The following is a 16,623-nucleotide window of genomic DNA, read 5'->3' as shown; positions in this document are numbered from 1 at the left end:
AAGAAAGTTTCAAAGCAGTAAATTGAACTTTTAGAAATAAAATATATCTTGAAATAAGAAACTCAGGGAATAAGGAATTCCTGTTGTATTTTATAGATGTAATAACAACATGTTGGTTCTGCACAAACACAAAAAGTAAGTATTTTTATCAATTAAGTATAGGTACTAAGGTATGTATAGATGTAATGTCATTTCAGATCAAATCACATGATGGAATTTAAGCTCTTGATAGCTTTTAAATTGTTTTCCAAGAAAATTTTATTTAAGGTATGCAGGTAGAAGAATATTAAATGAGTATTAAGATGTTAGAAATTCTGAAGTTGAATAATGTGCAAGTGAAGTATTTTTATACTTTCTCTTTACTCTTGTTTATATCTTCCAATTTATATGGTAATAAGTTTATTTATTTAGGGCCAGAGAACAATTTTATCTAGGTAGTTTTGGTCTAGATATATTCACCGTGTTCGTTAAATTAAATTTTTAAAGTATAACTTTAAAATATATCATTAAGTGTTTTAATCATTTTACTGTATGGATGATGGATATATCAATTTTCTCAGGCTAATGCAAACCGTATGCAGGTGTTCCATAGAAAAAAAATGCATGTGTCTGACAGTAGAGTTTTAAAAGCTAAAAAGAAAGTGAACTATAAAATAAATCCATGGAAATTATCCAGAAAGCAGCACAGGGTAACAAAATAATAGTAAATACAAACAGAAACAAAGAGACATGGTAGGATAATGAGTCAGTATAACACAGGTTTGACTAGAGTTCCAAAGTGGTAGGAAAAGAACAATTAAGGAGAGTGAGTATTTGAAAAGATCACAGCTCAGAGTTTCCAGAGCCAGTAAAATCTACCAATTCAAGTTCAAGAAGGCTGATTAACCCCAAATAGTATAATTATCAAGAAATCCATACATTGTAGTGAAAGTAAAACAGAAGAAAAATATAGCATTCAAAACAAAACCAGAAAAGTTACCTTCACAAGAGCTGGATAGCAAAGGTGTACCCTCTAGGGAATAACTGTCTGAGAGCCTCTGTCTCACAAGGGAAGTAGTAAAAGAGTGCAAGGCCATCTGCGATATGCTGAGCAAAAGTAGCTGACAACCTCCGATTCTATGTGTAGGAAAAATGTACCTCACAAACGAAGAGGAAACCAAGGCATTTTAGACTTACACAGTTAGTTAGCTTGTTGCTAGTGAGTTCTCTGGTGGTAATTCTAAATTCACTGTTCTTCAGATAGTAATTAAGTGCTAGCAGGTCAAACTTCTGAGATGCAAGAAGGAAAGAAGAGCCCAGAAAGTGGTAGATATGGAAGTAAATAGAAATAAGTATTGGCTGCATAAAACAGTAAGTGATAGCCAGTCTCATTCAAGAACACAGTATAAATCTATTTTAGAAAACCAAAGAAGCAGTGCCCCTAAAACAGTAGAATTAAAGAACAAGCTGAGTTTGTTTCAGGAGTGCAAGGTTGGTTCAACACTTAAGAATTAATGCTCTTATTAACAGATTAAAGGAGCTAACTAATGTAATCACTTCAAGAGAGGTTAAAAAAAAAAAAGAAAAAAGAAAGAAAGAGTACTTGCTAAAAGTTAGTATCAATTCTGTGACCTAAAATCTGAAGAACAAAAATTTTTATGTCAACTAGCAGTAGATGGTAACTTTTTGGAGAGTTTGTGTAGGGAGCAGTACTGGGAATCAAAGCCAGGGCTTTTGCATTGAACTACAACCTCAGCATTTTAAAATATTTTTTAAATTTTGTGTTTAAGATAGAATTTTTTTTTAATTTTTTGTTTTTGTTTTTCTTCTGGTACCGGGAATTAAACTCACAATCTTGTGCTTGCCAGGCAGATGCTTTGCCGCTGAGCTAAATTCCCAGCCCCAAGATAGGATCTTAATAAGTCATTAGGTTGCCCAGGTTTTTTCAACCTTGCAATCCTCCTGCCTCAGCTTCTCAGGGTATGGAAGGTAACTTCTTAATTCTGATAAAAGTTGTCTATAGCAACTTAGAGAAAACACTATAATCAATTTTAAAATTCTAACAGCACTCCCTTTTAAATCAGGGAAATGACAAGAATGTCTATGATCACTCCTGTTATTCAGAATTGTCCTGTCTATCCTAGCCAGCACAGCTAAACAAGGAAATAAAACAGAAAATAAAATAAATGATCAAAGTTGCCATTTTAAAATAAAAATCATTATTTGTATGATATAAATGATTATGGTCCTAGAAGACCTAGAAAAGTATATATACACATTAATTATTAGAATTAATGAGAAAGTTTAATAAAGTTGCCAGAGAAAAATCCAATACAGAAAAATCAACCACATTCCTGTCTATCAACGACAAATGGGTGAGGTTAAGCAAAAAAAAGCAATACGTGACACAGAAAACGAATAAAATGAATAAACTGCAGCTCTTCACATCAACACAGATAAACCTCACAAACAACGATGAGGGTAAGTGAGACACAAAATGATACCTAGTGTACTGTTTCATTTGTGCAAATTTCAAATATAAGCACAGCTGAGCGGTCTGTGGTTGAGGACTGCAGACAGGAGCAGTAATAGCAGTAAGGAAAGGCAAAGGACTGCTTGTCACGTGGTGAAGGTACTGGTTACTTCTGGGGGAAGCGGAGAGTGCGCAGTAAGGCTGTGCTTGGTCCCCACCACGTTCTCTTGTCCGGAGTTTGATTCCTGGTACTCAAAAAAAAAAAAAAAAAAAAAAAAAAAAAAAAAAGACAGAAAGAAAGAAAGAAACCCTGGTAGACCTTATTTTCATTTTCGTTCTTTAAAATTTTAGTAATGTACATATATTTGTACACTCTTCTGCTATATTTCACTAGTTTTAGAAAGCTAAAGAGCGAATGGAGATAATGACAAAATGACGAATGTTAAATGCCTACTTACGTAGGAAGTGGCAGTACACTACCCACCCACCCCCCTCGCCATGCATTTCTGAATTTTCCAACATCTCATCTGATCATGAGCACAAGTCCCCCGCCCCCCGACTATCTTTAGGGATAATTCACTCCCACTTGGAGTGCTCATCCGTTCTCGGAGCTTCAACAATTTTCATTATGCTTATTACTTTCAAAAGTATTTCCGTGGCTTCTGATCACCTGTATAAATTCCTTTTATATGCTGATCTCTAAATACAGTCACTGAAAAGACCTACTGCTTTCTAAAACTATATCGAGTTTGACAGTCTAGGTTGAGTATATGAATACTTCTCTGAAATCTAGCTTAGGTGAATCACCCACTGCCTTGGCTTCAATGCCATCAATGTGCTGTGTCTTCCCAATATCTCGCTGCCGTCCTTAGCCCCTCTTCAAGTGTGCAGGGCCGTGGGTCTGACTGCTTCCTTGGTATCACAATTCTATCACAAGAGTTATGCCGTCAGACTCACATCTTAGAACGGTAACTTTGCAAATGTGGAAGGTGAATTAAAGAGTGAGACGAGAGAGAAAAATTAGCAGGCCAGAATGCCGAGCTAATGTGTGCGGAGAGAAAGATGAGGGAGTCCTGAAAGTGCCGAGCGAAGACTGTGTTGGAACTGGACTCGGGTTAGGATAAACCGGGTGGGCAGTGTGGGAGGAAAGGAACTGAGGGTGACACCAAGCGGTTCATCCCAGGGGACTTGGCTCAGGTTGGTGATGCAGAAGGAGGAGAAGGGTGAATGAGGAGGGCACTGATTTCAGCTTGCGTCACAGACCTGAGATGACCATGAGACACTCAGTGAGGGGGCAGAGCCGCCAATTAGAAATCTGGGCCTGTGTTTTAGGAGACAAGCTGCAAGTAGAAACATTGGTTTGGGAGTCCACAGAGGAAACAGTTGGCAAGTGTGGGGGATGGAGGTAGGTAGGATGGAGGTTGCCATGGAGAGCAAAATTAGCATTGCCATAATTAGCTACGAACCTTGACTTCCTTCCCCCAAAGCTCTGAGTCTGCCTTGCACAATCCCATGATTTGCTGTGGGAAGGACAAAGCCAACGCCACCTGCCGTCGTGGCGTAGTGGGACTGAGAGATCTCTGAGAGGTTTGCCTGTCGCTGTACCTGGGATTGGCCGAGTCACAAGCATGGCCCTGGGCAGCAGTGCTGCGCGCTGTGGGCCCTGAAGGAGTGCAGACTCTGCCTGACGGGAGTAACCTAGTCGTACTTACAAAATGTATTCATCCAATTGTTAGTAAACACAGAAGCTTGTGCTTTTAAGGGTTGCATTCTCCAGAAATGAGTGGTTGGAGTCTCAGTGCCCACCGTCTCCCTCAGAATGTGACCCAGTTGGGAGAGGTGGTCTTTACAGTGGTAACTGAGTTAAAACAAGTTCAGTGAAGTATGCCTTCATCCAAATGGAGTCCTATAAAAAGGGGGAATGTGGACACAGGGACACACGTGACAAGAATGCCATGGGAAGAGCAAGGAACGCCAAAGATTATCGGTAAACTAGGCGAAAGGCACAGAGCGGACTCCCCTTAGGCCGGCAGAAGGAGCAGCCCTGCGGACCCCTTCCACCCTGCAGAGCTGCAAGACAGTGAGGGACTTTGCTAAGGCAGCCCCAGCCAGCGACCACGTAACTGCACATCACTTCACAGCTCATCTTTTGCTCACTCCCATTGGATCCTCACAACGATCCCCTGGGAAAGGCATTATGGGTGACTGCTTTTATAGGGTATGAAATTAAAAGTACCAGAGATTCCGTTTCCTGTGGGACAATACACAGGACACCGGGACTTCAATGGAAACAATTAGGAAGTTTCACAGGCCAGCAGTATTGTGGTAGAGTTGGCAGTGAAGCAGGTAGGACCCAGAGGCAGCCTCTGGTGTCTGAATTCTTGTTCTGACAGCTCTGATGTCTGGTTCTGAACAAGTTCCTTTACCAACTCAGTACCTTGGCATGATGGAGACAATAATAACATTACAGATTCTCCTGAGATTTCAGTGAGCTAATACCTTGAAATGTTTAGCACATTGCCTGCTGAATTAATATGTGTTCAACAAATGGTAGCTATTTTAAAATAATTATTCATAGGAAGTTACAAGGAAGTGGAGAAGAAGCCCATTAATAGTTTTGAGGGTAACATAATCATAGTTTCCTCTCATAAATGTTCTTTGGGAAAGACCTGGACTAAATCTATTGCATATATTCAGTGGCGTCTAGGTGTCAAGAGGTAGGGTAGGTGCACGGCTTATTCGTCAGACAGACGTGATCACTTGGTGATGTGCCTCCAGGGCCTATTCAATGATCGCAGGGGAGGGTGTTCCGTAGGTGAAGCTTATCTTGACCCCCCAAGAAGCTCTCTGTGGTACTAATAATAGTTCACTGCCTTGTTAGATGTCAGGAGAGAGAGTGGGAGAGGCCAAACTGGAGGTTATGTGCAACTGGGAATTAATCAGTTAAAAGGTCAGAATTTACAGTGTGGGTTTTGATATAGATGGATCCCACATGCTTTGAACTTTAAGATCACTGCATAAGGTTTTACTCTAAGCAAGTTCGCCATAAAAGGGATTTCAGTACGCAAATAATGAGTAAAGAAATGCAATCTCCATCCTGAATTTTAAAAATGCAATTAAAATCGGTGCAGACCCACTGGGCCTTGCCAAATCCTGCTTTAAATAACAGTTTGGAGAATCACAAACTTCAATTACTTTTGGCAGTGTCTGGGTTTTCCATGAGGCACTGTAGGTTATTAAATGTCGTAGCTATTTAGCTTGCTAATGAATAGTTTACCCTACATTCAATTAGGCTAGTTTTCTCTCTCCCTTTTCCCCTTTGCTCTTTCCCTCACTTTTTTTTTACCCACTCAAAGAACGGATGATCATTAAGGGAAAGCTGTCACATGTCCAGAATTTTCAACCAAGATATCTTGGTTGAAAAGATCTCTTACCTAGGACAGAGATTTGACTTCATCTTGTAAATTTAATCTCTATCGTCTGCATCAACAATGGTTATCATAATGACGGTAATATTGGCAATAATTGCTGCTGTGTATTCTATGCAACATCTCTCAAACCTAAATATTTCACATTTTTTCCTAATACCCTTGTGTGGTAGATAAGGAGAAGCTTTATTGTTCTTGCTAGAAGTCAATGAAGCAAAGAAGTTAAATGGATGTTCCGAGGGTATAAACTTCACCATGGACCAAGCAGAGCCACACATGAGTGGGTAATGTGGCATTCGTTCTGTGTTCCTTCCGCTTCACTATCTAGTTCCCTGTTTCCTTGCTTGTTCTCATGGGACTACATTTCAATCAGGGGTGCTAGAGGTGCTTTCATATATTTCTACCTGAAAACTTGCCAGATTATCAAGATCAGATCAGTTGGACAGCAGTCTTTTTTGCATATGTAATGTGTAGGTTCGTTTCTCAGCCCCGCCTTAACCAGAAGAAATTGTGGCCCCAGTGATTTCTGCCATTCACAGAAGTCAGAATTGGGTATGGATTCCACAGGAGCCAACTGAGTGCACCTGTGAATTGTATTTCAGAAAAAGAAAAAGATTAAAACCATCAATAACAAAACACCTCACTGTAAGGAAAAGAGGTGGGCGAAGGAGCTCTCAAATATTTATCAGCTCATTCTGCAGCTGTAACCTGAGAGCAGACTTCGGGTCCAGCGCACAATAGTCCAGTTTAGCTTTTTAATCTCGTCAGCCTCTGCCCTGTTCTAGGCACTAGGGCGAAGAGTGGGAGACAGCAAGCCGTGAGCTGCAGCCCACCCTCCGCAGAGGCCTGTGTCAGGGACCACCTCAGCCCCACCTAACTCGAGCCAGGTGCAGCCTCAACCATGTTCAGGGGAAACTGGTCACCTGGTAAGAGAAAGGTCTAGACAGAGAGTAGGCCTGACTGGTAAGCCAAGTGCCTAGATCCCCATACGGAGACGGCCCCGAGGAAGAACGTCTGTGCCCACACATCTCAGCCACCCACCCCCTTCAGACGTTCCCTTCACCCCAGAACTCTTCTCCTCCTGTGCCCACGCTTCCTAACTCAGTTGACGCAGATTCTGTCTCCTTTGGGGCCGAAGAGGTGATATGCCGACCTGACCATCGCGCAAACTGGCCCTGCATCAAGGTCTCCTGGGCTCTCACGGTGGGCCGAGGTCTCTCCACGTAGTCCTCCCGCAACTCCCAGTCAAGTTGCTGTTTCTGGAACTGGAACCTCTTGTCCAGACCCTGAGGCACACCCGCTGCTGGTGTCCACCCAACCCCGTAACCCAGATGGCTTATCCTGAACAGAGCAGGGCCGGTAAGCCCCAGGCCGCTGTGTCCTGGGCCCCGCCAGCTCCAGTGAGTGGCACCTCCTCATTGCGGACTGAGGCTCAGAGCAGCTCATTCCTGTATTCAGCAACTAAGATACAGGTAATATGTAGTAAGCGCGTACGAAGTGCCAGGCACTCTTTGAAGTGCATTCCATGTTTGTTTAATCCTCTCAACAACCCTAGAAATTAGATCCCATTTTTCCTTTTCGTGAAGGAAGCTGAAGCAAGGAAGATTAAATCATTTATCCAAGGCTACGGTCCCTGAGCACGTGATGGTGAAGCTTTTATGAAAAGTCGCTCCTTGGTGCTGCCAGGGCAGCTGTGGTGCAGTGCTCGCCTAGAATGTCAGAGGCCCTGGGCTCCCTCCCCGGCACCACTGAGTAAATAAGTAAAAGTGATTGGTTAGACAGCTCTCGGCCGTAAATCCAGAACGCTAACTGGCCCCCCTCCTACCAATACTCTTTCTTGAAGCCTCCGGTCTTGATGCGATGAGGAGAGAAATGTGGTCTCCTCGGGCCATTCCCTGGCTCTCCCCCATTCGAGAATGTCACTCCCCGGCAGTCCCCTCCCTCAGTGTCCTGTTGCCGCCCCTTTCTTACACTCAGAGCCCTAATTCTCCGCGCCCCAGGCCTTCAGCTGTCCTTGGGCCTCCATGTTACTGCGTATTATCACTAATGGACCTGCCTCTCCTAAGCTTTCCAGATAGAGGCCTGGACTGCCAGATCGTAAAGGTTAGGCCGCTTACTCCGGAGGGTTCTGTCAGATGAGGAATTCTATTAGAAAGCTTTGCATCTGGAGTTTTCTAATGGTGCCTTCAGGCAAAAAAAATTAAAATTAAACCACCAACCACCAACCTCTCCCCACCCCCACCCCCACCATCCTGCTTTCCCCACAGCAAGATTTCTGACTTCGTGAAACAGAATTCATTAATAAGCAAGGGGGAAAATCACTCCGGGCAGTTTACTCTTGAAAATGTAAACTGTTCTGTTAAAACATTTTGTGGTTACAAGCATTCCGAAAATTGTGCATTTTCTCCAGTGTTTCATGACTTCTCAGAATCAAAGATTTTCTGATGTACGCAGGAGAACCTAAGGAGACGCTCAAGCCTACCCGGACATAGCTTCCTGGGTTTATTACGGTGGTGACATGCGCAGAAATCTGAGATCTAGAGCTACTGTTTACTTGCCCTTGTTCTGCTTGCAGTTAACTTATTTTTCATCCTAAAAATATGATTTCTTCTTAGGAGTGTGTATGGTGTATATGTGATCCTCAGCCCCCTCATGTGTACCAGATTGTTCAGCTTTTCGGTCCAACCCACCTCTCTCTCCCCGCCCCCCCCAGAAGTCCCTGAGTTTGGTGGGGGGAGTGTTCTAGAGAGAACCCAAGAAAGAGGAGACAGGACCCTGGGAGGAGGGGACCATGGAGCCTTCTTTGCAGGGGGGTTCCCAACCTGTCTTTGTCTGAAAGCTGGGCACGGAGCCAGCCTCAACCCAGTGGACTGCCACTCTTGGCCTCCAGCCCAGTGATCGAGCTGACTGTCATTTCCCCATGCCCAGTGAGGCAGGAGGCAAGCTGAGAAGAGGGACAAGGAGGAGAAAGCAGAGCTGGATCTGGGAAAAGAGGGAGGAGGGGTGACACTGGAGACAGGGCTCAGCTGGGAGGTGGGGACCCTTCCAGTCCCGGGGCCCCCTTGTCAGTCCCCGCTCCTCTGTTAGAATCCATTGTGAACAACCAGGGAACGTGACAACTCCATCACAGGGAGAATATTGTAGTCGGGCACAAGGCTGTTTGTCAAACAATGAGATGCTGGTAAACATCAATCTTATTTTTAAAGACTCTGAAAAGGGAAGTCAACAGTCATCTTTGGAATGAATTTCACCGTTTAATTCCTCTCACAAGCAAGAAATTCTTGCCATCTTTGGATCCATTTGCTATCGTAGTATGCAAATAATTTGATGCACAATGTTTGCATGATCCCTCCAATAAAATGATTATATTAAGTATTAAAAAAAGGAAATAAAAGCAAATTATTTCTTATACTCTGCTTAAACCAACCCTTACGTGGTTAAAATGTGTCACCATAGGCAGAGAAACAAGGCTGACAGCATTTGGGAGCTGACGAAATGACAGCTTCTGTGAATCTGAAAAACGTGAGAGATGATAACTGTAATAGCCAAAGACTCTGCTGTTTTGAATCTTTCTTTTTTCTTCCAATTTTTTTACATTGGTTTGTTTATGAATGTACGCCTCTAAATTAAGTTTATGGCACTGAGAGATGGAAAGGATCTGAGAACTTATCTAGTCCAATTCCTGTGAGTATTCTGATGAAGAAACAGAAATGCAGAGGGTTCAAGGGACTAGCCCAAGTGACACAGGAAGAGGGCTTGGAGAAAGTGCTAGAACCCAGAAAAAGTAAATTTCTCTTTCTCTTTTCCCTCCTTTTTCTCCCTCCATCTCTCTTTCCCAACATGCATTCCCTGCCTAGATCAATTCAACCAAATTTTTCAAAATATCTTTGAATGAATGATTTGCTCCTGGATATTTGTACTAAAACCAAATATTAAAACATCATCTTGGTTAACAGGAAATTGTTCTGATAGATGCAACAAAAGGAAATTGGGAACATTATTTCCAAATCCGATCATGCCACATAAATTCAGCCATGTGAGTCCATCATACCGCTATGGTCTCCTCTCTGATCTTGCATTTTGTTTTACTCTCACTGCAGTAGAACTCCGTATTTTGGCTCTACAGACCAAGAGGTAACACAGACTGAAAGTAGGGCTCATCGTTAACCTGGACACACGGGAAGCTGAGGAGAAGCTGCACATTACGGTCCACAGCCCATAAGTTAGTGTGAAAGGTAGAACCAGCTAAACTATGAGTCGCAACATAGGCAGCAAAGTTCGGACAAAATGGTTGCCAACAATTTCTAAACACCGACTAGCTGGTGGATGGTGGTATACCCAAAACAACACGTTTCTCTCTCTAGGAATTTGACCCACAAGGCAAAGACAAATTGTTCGATTTATCGAAAGAGCTTTTAGTCGCTGGTTCCAGGATCTCCAGAGCTCTCCTCCCATTTGCCAGGCAAGGTGCACTGCTCAGAAAGCAGTGAGTTCCTCAGAGCAGTTATTCCCTTAGCCCGGGTCCCTGATGCTGCGACACAGAGTGAGGACCTGCAAACAAGGGGAAAGCCTGCCCTGTCATAAGCCACTGGGTTTGCGCATCATCACATAGCGTAACTTAGACTGTCAGATACAATATGTGAAATAACTTAAGAGGGTGCAACATAATATATTCGTTTAAATTATAACAACATAACTAGCATGGCTATAGTATGTGCTACGGGACAGAAGTTTTTTAAATTATCGACACGCACTTACTTAGTTAATCATCGTACAACCTTCTCCCCTAACTAAATGAGAAAATGCCAGATGTGGTGGCACATGTGTAAGTCCAGTACTCTGGGAGGCTGAAGTTCCAGTCCAGCCTGGACAACTTAGTGACTTATTAACACCCTGTCTCAAAATAAACAAATACAAAGGGCTGGAAATGTAGCTCAGTGCAAAGCTTCTTGGTCCAATCCCCAGTACTGAAGAAGAAGAAAAAGGGAAGACAGGCTTAGAGGTTAAAGAAGCTGCCCACCACCTTACTCCCTACCCATTAGTAAGTTACAGGGGGAATTCAAATCCAAAGAGCCTCATTCCATAATTTGTCCTACAGGAGTTGATTTCCTAAAGCATTATTTCTCTTATTGTTTGGTTGGTAAGTGACTGCAGCAAAAATTAACAAATTGGTCCAAAAATGACTGGACTCAGAGAAACAATCTCCTTCACCACCCTGGGGTTTGCTCTGCCCCTTCCCGACGTCTGTGACATGTCACCAGGCTCACCTGTTCCTGCTCAGGCCAGAAAATGACTTGCCTTGGTCCTGCACGGACCGTGTAGGCTCAGGAACAAGGGCAGCAGTCTTCTATGGGACCGTGGAGAGAGAAGTATCTGTGGGAGTGTGTAGGAAGAGAGAAGGGAGTATAGCTAGTCAGAGGTGGGGATGAGTAAGGACCATTTACATCTGAACCACTGACTTTGAGAGATGCCCTCCTTCCGGAAGCCCGGGAGCTATTGGCAACCAATCAGCCCGTGGATTAGGTTCTTGGAACCCAACCACCGTGCCGGTTAGCCAGCTGCTGCAGGTCTTTTCTGTTTAGAGGGCTTCAAGATAATGAGCCACTCATTAGAAGTAGATTTTTCAGTGTGAATTTAAGATTTTCAGCCCTTGAAATATCTTGTGGAGACCGACTTTTACAGGGAAGTTTATAGTACATTTCACCTTGAGATGTATCTAGCACGAAACACTCTAGCTTCTTCACGTAATGTTGCTAATGTTAACCCGAGGTTTTCTTTTGTTTGTTCAGATGACTTCTCCTTTCAGGTCTATTTATTTGACAGGAGGAGTGTTAGCTTTTTTTGGAAGGGGCTTTTCCTCAGTTGAGATAATGCTCATTTTGCTTCCTCTGCTAAGAGAAACAAGCTTTTCTGATTTTCCTGAATGTCTGGGGATTTTGCTCTTGCTCTATTTTTTTTTACGTTACCTAAGCATCTGGAAATAAGACTAGTGGCAGAAAAAAACACAAAAGTGACACAGATTCCTATGTCACTGACGGCGGTGGTCTGAGGTGGGAAATCTCTAGCCAATTCCATTTAAAAGAAAGCAGGGGTCAACAGACCAATTTCTCTTATTATTGTTATCTCCATCACCGGTTTCTGGACAGTGAGGCCAGTGAATCTCTTCCTACTGCAATTTTCCCAATCAGTCCAGAGCACAATGTTGGTTTCACATTAAGGAGCTTATTTGTTGTCCTTGTAAATAACAGACATCAGTAAAACATGGCTTCTCTTTTCCAATATTAAGAAAATGTGCCTACTTAGACAATAGATGGCAGTGTTTCCACAAATTTTAATATTGCAATGGCTCTTAAGGAAAGCTGAGCACTCAGTCCTTCCGTAGCTTGCCGTGATCGTATAGTGGTTAGTACTCTGCGTTGTGGCCGCAGCAACCTCGGTTCGAATCCGAGTCACGGCAGAAGGGAGAACAGGCTTTTGGAAGAGAACAACCCTGGTCCCACGCTGCATTTCACCCAAATATTTTGCCAGCAGACAGAGAATAATGAAAAGCAATAAAACCGACACCACTTCAGATAATTTAAACTTTGGGAAGATGACGTCTGCAGAGTGGCTTTATTAATGCACTAATCCTGCTGCAAGTGTGTTGTGTGTGGTTTTTTTATTTGCATTGACAGATAATATGATAAAACTGGAGTGTAGTGGGCATGTAATTATTATTAATTACAACTACTTAAGCTCTGCTTTGAGCAGACTCGTCAAGTCTGCTTGCTTTTGAGCCTTGCCAGGGCTATATAGTAATAACAACCCTGAATTATTTGGAAAGATGTCAGCAGTAGATGTGGAAATCCTGTTTAACCAGGCATGAATTGTTGTTAGGAGGTTTTTTCAGGATGACAGAGAGAAAATGAACTGTCCCTTATCAGTAATTGCAGGAAACATTTGTTTCTATGATATGGACCGGCTGTAATTTAACTTTCCTGCATCATTGGACAATGTAAGACGGCAGTTGTTGCTCAGAACGAAAATCTCTGAAGTGGGCATTTGGGTCTGATAAAGAGCACATTATAGGCAGACAATGGGGCTCAAGCAATAAATAATGTCCATATATGGTAAAACTTTTTTAATGACATTTTCCAAAAGACTGGGGTTTGCATTATAAGTGGCTAAATGTTGAGTTAATGTGAGTAACACAGCTTTAATGGGCCTTTCTCCAGGACTTAAAAACATGAACAATTCAGCCTGAAAATGTCAACTGTAAGTAGGTTATAATGAGGTTTTACTGCTCTAAAATTAGAGCTCACCATGTTTTAAATAAGGGATCCTAGAAGATGCATTTTCATACCTCTAACCCCTGTCTAGCCAATGACCAAGCAATAACTCGTACTTGTTATTTATGTAATCCTAAGCATTTTCAACTAAAAATATGGGCAGAATCTATAAGTCCTTTCAGAGAGGATGCATCCTTAGAAATAATATTTTAGATAAATTATAGTAAATATAACTTCTTCCTTAAAAAAGAGAAGTCTGAGTTTGATCATGGATGCAGAAAGATTGGAATCAAATTAATATACTGTGCAGTGAGTGAAATGTATTTATTGTCTCCTCTAGGATTCATTTTAAAGACCCTTTTCCACTCAGAAGTCCCGTCTTCCAAACCTAATTTCCTCACCCTTCCCTCTTCCCTTTATTCCCTAAAATCTCTGTCTGTCCACCTCCAAAGGGTCCAGTCTAGGCTCTTCCTCAACTGTGCAAGTCTGTCTCAGCTGCCTGGTACTAATGACACTGCAAGAAAACAGCTGAATTGCAATTGCCCTTTAGTTACAGTAAGCTCATGCATAGTTTTGTATTTCCTTGGGAAATTGAAAATGCAATCATTTACTTCTCTGTGGAAGGAGATTATGCCACTCGGAATTCAGTGTTAATAAGAAACACAACATATACTGACTTAAAGGCAGGTTGTGCCTAGGCACGGGTACAGGAAGCTTCAAAAACTGTTAGAAGCAAGCTATAAAAGATGACCACAGCAAGCTCTCCCTACCTCATCCCACATTTCTTTCTGCATGTAACCTTCACTCTGTTAAACTAGCTTTCACATGGCAGAAAATATGGCAGCTATTCATCCTCTTTATATATTAAACATTGCATCAAGTGGAAGGTCTTCTTAGTTACTATTCAAAAATCTCACCTATGGCCATCTATGCAATCTAAGCACTCAGAGAGGCCGAGGCAGGAGAATGGAAAGTTCAAGTCCTGTCCGGGGAATTTAGCAAGAGCCTGTCTCAAAATTTTTAAGAAGGGGTTGGGGATGCAGCTCAGTGAAAGGGCCCTGGGTTCAATCCCCAGAAGTGCGCGCGCGCGTACACACACACACACACACACACACACACATCCTGGGGAAGGATCTGACTGGCTTAGCTTTGGTCTTGAGGTCAGTCCCAGAGTGAGAAGATTGCCAGCCCTTGGGCCACCTCGGCTGTCTCTCTTGGAAGCTGTCCTCGGTGTTTTAGTACAACATGTGGAGGCTATTTACTTTGCAAACCTGAGGGTTCAGCTCCCACACTGCTAATATCTGTACTGCTTGTGGAAAATGAAAGCGCAGTGACTGGGGAAGTCAGAATATGGCAGTTCGTCTACATTCAGTGTTGAGCATAAGTTCAGGGTCACAGCAACTGATTGGCAGCACCTTGGATTTTCTGTGCTGTGCTTTCTTTACTGTTGATGAGAGCAACTGTTGACTTTTGTGGTGCTCAGGTATGGCGACCCAGGTGAAGAGCGAGGGAATCACAGTTAGTTACAAACTGGAACATGGGTCCATCACGCAGTGGGTCCTTTCTTAAGTGTGTGACATGGAGGCTTTTCATATTTATTTTTCTGCCTACATCACAAATTAAACAAACCCAAGTAAATAACTCGTAGAATAGTAAATTTCGTGTTTAAGAATCAGCCTTGATTCCCTAATTATGGAGAATATAGTTAAGTTCATTGTGTACAATGAAAATATACCAATGCATGAAAAAACCCCAACAGGGCTTCCTTGCCCCTGGATGACTACACTCCTAACTTAACCACAGAAGAGCACAAAATCCTCCTGATTGCCGGTGAAAATCAGCTTGAAGTTGAGGAAGTTATCCAAGATCTCACAGAAACGAGGAGTGTGGATGACCTCAAGAATTAAGAGAATAATGAGCAGTGAATAACTAAAAGTCACCTCGTACACAGGCCCAGAGGAGAAATGCAGTGCTGGCACTTCGGAGGGATGCGACAAATAGTACCTACCCTTTTATTCCAAAGCTGCCTGGTGCGTTTACTCCAGTCCAACCTCTATTCCCAGAAACGTCACAATGAGTTTCCGCCAGGAAAAGGGCTCCACGTCACGCACTTCGGAAAGTAGGTAAATACAGCGGGCACACTCCAGATCAAGGGCCGTCAGGACCCGCTGCGTGATGGACCCATGTTCCAGTTCGTAACTAACTGTGATTCCCTCGCTCTTCCCCTGGGTCGCCATACCTGGGTATCACAAAAGTTAACAGCTGTTCTCATCAAGTTTGTTGACATTGAACTTCCTTCTTGAAGTTGTAAAAAATGTGTTCCACTTCTATCTAGAACCAACTTTATATCAAATTCATTTTCAAAAATGGTCAAGCCCAGGTTATCTGAGGAATTAATTCAATTTTTAATTGCTATAACATTGAGACACTGTTGGCTTTTAATTTTTACAGAACCCTTTTTGCAAATATTGTAACAGACCCTACTATTATTTCCGAGCTCACATTACCTATATTTTTTATTTATTTATTTTTCAAACATTGTCTGTATTTTATAAAAAAGAAAAAACAATACTTGTTAATGAGAAATCAAATTGATTGAGATATAATCTTTCAAAAATCATCCATCCAAAATGGCAGTTATAGAGCAATTCAGGGAAAAGACAAGGTATTTGTAAACTTGATTTCCTGTCAACTTTTCAATGTTGATGATCAATATCAGAGAACTAACAGAACCCTGATTTTGATCACATGGCTTTGACAGCTGTAGTTTTAATCACTATATGACCCTGCCATCCCCTCGATTCTTATTCATTCGATTTATGAAATCATTTGTTCACTGAAAAGGCAGGAAATTTTCTTTTTATTTTCTTAGGAGTCAATCACAATGGCAAGAGGATGTCTTCATTTGCTACCTCGCCTGTAACTCCGTGTCCCCGTGGTAGCATACCTGCAGTGCTCCATCAGAGTCTACTCAAGCAAAAAAAAAAGTTACTTATGTTACTGTAGTTGAGTGTCTGGACTGAAGATTCAGAATAACATATGCTTGCTTTGTTAACGTAAGCTTATGGCTTTAGCGAAATGCCTCTCTTGCCATCTACGTTATAGTAGTGCAGAACTGTCTCATTAATCTCCGCCATGAAGCTATTGATTTGAAGAGGGTTTATATTCCCGTATTTTATGCCTGTATTTTAGTGAGCGCTCATAAATAAAAGAAACTCATACTTATTTTTCAGCCTATGTCGTAATTGAACAAACCCAAGTAAATAACTCATAAAGTAGTAAATTTGGTGTTTAAAAATCAACTTTTATCCCCTAATTATGGAGAGTACAGTTAAGTTCATTTTGTACAATGAAAATACACCAATGTATGAAAAAACGGTTTATTAAGACAGGGCCGAGTGGAGAGAGCTGGCTTTCAGGAGGTGGTGCTGGGCAGGCAGGCTGTGCTGCGGCTCCAGTGCTGCCTGAGCGGCCT

General features: G+C 42.3%; 1 protein-coding gene and 1 non-coding gene across 6 annotated transcripts in view; both read left to right on the top strand.

The window, feature by feature from the left end:
• The window catches only part of Nfib (nuclear factor I/B), a 411,316-nt gene that overhangs the window by 67,963 nt on the left and 326,730 nt on the right, over positions 1-16,623 (top strand). The gene's annotated exons all lie outside the window — the stretch shown is intronic.
• Positions 12,266-12,337, top strand: Trnah-gug. The gene has a single exon. It is a non-coding gene; the product is annotated as a tRNA-His (tRNA).

The sequence above is a fragment of the Chinchilla lanigera genome, unplaced genomic scaffold (genome assembly GCF_000276665.1).
Source record: "Chinchilla lanigera isolate Chin_1 unplaced genomic scaffold, ChiLan1.0 scaffold00033, whole genome shotgun sequence".
Taxonomy (NCBI): Eukaryota; Metazoa; Chordata; class Mammalia; order Rodentia; family Chinchillidae; genus Chinchilla; species Chinchilla lanigera.
This window is presented reverse-complemented; position numbering and strand designations above follow the sequence as displayed.